Raw genomic sequence first — 4,206 nt, 5'->3', positions numbered from 1 at the left:
TTTTGTTTATATCTGCTTCACTGTTCCTATTGCATTCGTCCTATGCATTTTGTCTTTTTAAGGGTTAATCATAAATCCTCAATTATTTCCAAGTATTTCATGCATTTATTTGGCATCATTTAAATCAACTTCTTAGAGCCAGAAGTTTCTGGGAATTCCCTTGACAAAGGGGCATCTCTAAAACAAATGTTCATAGTTAGTTGAAAACACAGTTTACAACTATATTCTGGTATATAGTTCTAACAGTTGTTAGCTAACTTTCTGGGCAAGAGTCATTCCTCCTAAATATTTTTAAGACACTATTAGGAATTTTTTTCCTGTTTATACCTCCCTTAAATCTTGTTCACCTCACAGTATTGATGGAATGCCTCTGCTGTTGCTTGGAAGGTGAATACAGAGGTTAAAAGACTCAGTCATGCTCTGAAGCACAAATATTACCGAAGAGGACAGAAGACAAAGCAAGTGCCATGAAACAATTACAAACAAAAGGTGTTGGGAGTTCGGTAATATGAGAGGCTTCTTCTGATTGATGGAGTGGAGAGGGGAAAATAGGAAGGACTTCATGAAGATGGATAATTGCCATTTATTAAGTGTCTTTAGAGGCTGATAGAAATTTGACAGACCTAATAGTGTTATGAGAGAGTTTGAGTTTGGAGAGGCCTCATTCAAGGAAGAGGTGAGGCTTTAGATTAACTGGTGCAGGGGATTAGTAAGATTGGAAGCTATGAAAACTCTCCACCAAAAAAAAATTTTTTTTTTTTAATCCACAAACAAAACTTGACAGAATTTCAGGGAGGAGTAAATATTGCTGAAGGAGAAAAAAGGCTCAAGCACCAAAGTAAGGGGACCCTAAAGAGCTCTACAAAGTGTAGTCTGGCAATGAAACACAAATAGGTTTAACCAATACATTTGGTCGAGAGGGATTCCAGAATCCCTGCATCACACATTATAGCTTCCCTAGACTGATGGGGAAAAGTTTAGCTTTTGCTTTAAAGCAGACTTGTTGATTTTAATTATCAAACATGTTGCCTTGTTTACAGCTAAACTGTAAAAGATGAAACACTAGTTTCCAGATAGACCCTTTCAACAAATTCATTCTTGCAGGACAGTTGCCTAGAAATAGGCAATTTTCTGAGTTGTGCAACCTTTGAAAATGAGATCATTTCTGGTCTTTAGATAAAGATTGCCATAGTTTGTTAACAGAATAACTTACTTAAATTTTAAAAGGAGAGCTGAAAGCCGATGCAATTTAATACAGAAAGCATGATTTTTAGTGTGTGCACAATAGTTTCACTATCTTGCACAGAGTAGATAACACACATTTGTTGATCTATACCATATTTCTGGTTCCAAAAATAGAGGTACATTTTATGCATGATTAGTCTTTCGGTGGACTTTTTATTTTTTTTCCCAGCGAAATTCATGCATTTCTTTCCTTCTTTCCATTGAAACCAATTGAGAGAAGGGAAGGGATAATGAAACGGTAGTGATTTTTGACTATCACAAATCAAACAATGGTTTTAGGTTAATTGCTGGCCTGTTGATTTTTTTTTTACTTTTTATTTTGAAATATAACACATATAACAATAAAATATAGAGTAGAGCTTCATTAGTTTAAAGTGAATCCCATGTAACCATAGCCCAAATCAAGATACAGACCTCGGTAGACCCTGCATAAGGCCTCCAGCCTCCCATCCCAATCACAGCCCCTCGCTAGCCCATCAGTAACCAATATCCTGATTCCTAAGCCAATCACTTCCTTTCTTTTCTTTACAGCTTTTTTTTTTAATAACCTAAGAATATATCTCCACACATTACAATTTAGTTTTGTCTATTTCTGAATTTAATATAGAAATACAATGTTGGATTGAATTCTTTGGGGTCCAGCATGTATCACTCCACTTGGTTGTGAGATACATTATTGCAGGTGGCAATAGTTCTTTTATTTTCATTGCTAAATAATATTCCAACAATGGTTGGAATAGCAATTGGGTTGTTTCCAGTTTGGAGTTATTACAAATGCTGCTAAGAACATTCTTGTCCCTGTCTCTTGGTGCACTTGGGGCATGCATTTTTGGGGGATATTTACTTAAGAGCGGAACTGCGTCTTGTAAGATACTGCCACGAAGCAGTTTCTGAGAGTTCCTGGGGCTCCATTTATTCTCTGCCGTCACTTGGCGTTGGTGGTCTTTTACATTTCAGCCACTTTTCTGAATAAATGGGCAGTAATATCTCATCATGGCTTTAATTTGCAATCCCTGATTACTTTGCATGTATTTATTAGTCTCTGGATAGCCTTTTTTGGGAAATGCCTATTTACAAACCTCTTGCCTATTTTACTACTGGGTTATCTGTCACTTTCTTATTGATTGATTGAGAGTTTTAAAAATATACATACAACTCATTGTCAGTTATATATTGCAAATATCTCCTTTTAATCTCTTGCTTTTTCACTTTCTTCATGGGACTTTTGATCAGAAGTTCTTAATTTTAATATATGACAATTTATCAATCTTTTCTTTTATGGTTAGCATGTTTTGTGTCCTGTTGAAATCTTTTCCTACCCTGAGGTCATGACATATTCTCCTATATTTTCTAAAAGTTTTGGTTTTTGGCCTTTCACGTTTGTAGCTACAAACAAAAGCTTTCAGTTATCTCATGGGAGAGTGTCTTGGTTTTCCAGAGCTGCTACCACAAGTACCATAAACTGGTTCTGGCTTAACAACAGGGATTTACCGGTTCATGGTTTTGAGGCCAGGAGAAGTTGAAAATCAAGACATGGCCAAGGCTTGCTTTCTCCTGGGGTCTGTGGTGTTGCCAGCGCAGGCTGCCAGCAGTCCACAGGGTCTCTGCCTCCTGTCACATAGCAATGTCCTTTCTGGCTTCTGTGACTTCCAGGTTCTTTTTATAAGGCCTCTGGTAATATGCATCCTGATTTAGTTGGCCATGTCTTAACTAAAAGTAACATCTTCAAGAGGTTCTATTAACAATGGGTTCTTACCCACAAGGACACAGAATAAGATTAGGAACATGTGTTTCTTGGGGAACATAATTCAACCTACCAGAGATGTCAAACTACGGCCATGGGCCACATTGGCCCACCACCTGTTCTTGTAAATAAAGTTTCATTGGCACATAACCACACCCATTCACTGACACATTGTCTAGGCTGCTTCTGTGCTACATGGGCCGAGTTGAGAAGTTGCAAGAGACCATTCCATCTGGCCTTGCAAAACCTAAAATATTTGCTGTCTGACCCTTTACAGAAAAAGTTTGCACTCCCAGAATTACAGTGTGAGGTAAGGGTGAAGTTATAGACTCAAGGTTAGATAACAGCAATGTTTCAAGAAGAGGAAGTTGAACGATTGACATCAAATACTGCCAAAAGGTAAAGCAAGATAAGGATAAAAAAATGTCCATTGCATGGGAAATTTGGAGGCCACTGTTGACATTTACAACAGGAGTTTTAGTGGAATGGTGGAGGTACAAGCCCAGTTGAAATGAGTGGAGAAGTGAGGGAAAGGCGAGGAAATGGAAGAAAGGGACGCAGACAATTGGATCAGTAATTTTTTAGCTGTAAATGGGAAGCAAGGATTAAGGAGCTGGAGAGAAATACATGGGGATAAGGAGGGAGGGTTTTGTTTCTGTTTTTATTTATTTTTTTTTAATGGGAGGAACAAGTGTGATTACAAGCTTCTGGGAAGAAGCCAGTATACACATAGAAGGTGAAGATACAAAAGAAAAAAGAAATAACTGACAAGTGAAATGCCTAAGGACTAAGAAAGAGAATAAGATTCACAACCCAGTAAAAGTATTGGCTTAGAAAGGAGCAAAGAAATAAAGGGATAGGCATAGAAGAGTAATTCACAACATGCCTGCACATTAAAATCACCTGGGGTACTTTGAAAACTAAGCGCTGGGCCCCACTCCAAGCAATTAAATCAAAATCTCTGGGGGTGGGGCCAGAAATTTGTTTTGTAATTTCCACAGGTAATTTTAATTTCAGGTTGAGTATATAGATTTGGAAAGCTGAGGCATTTCCAACTGAGGACGTCTTTTGTTTTTGTGAAGAAAGAGGTGAGCTCTTTGGTGAAAGCAGTGGGGAGAGATGGGAGGTTGGAGGTTTTAGGAGAAAGAAAAATGGTTTTGAAATAGTTGCTGTGGGGAAGGAGAAAAGAAGACAAGAAGGCAAATAGACTCTGCTGG

Source organism: Choloepus didactylus, chromosome 8 (genome assembly GCF_015220235.1).
Source record: "Choloepus didactylus isolate mChoDid1 chromosome 8, mChoDid1.pri, whole genome shotgun sequence".
Classification (NCBI taxonomy): domain Eukaryota; kingdom Metazoa; phylum Chordata; class Mammalia; order Pilosa; family Megalonychidae; genus Choloepus; species Choloepus didactylus.
The sequence above is the reverse complement of the archived record's forward strand: the minus strand, read 5'-3'. Positions refer to the sequence as shown.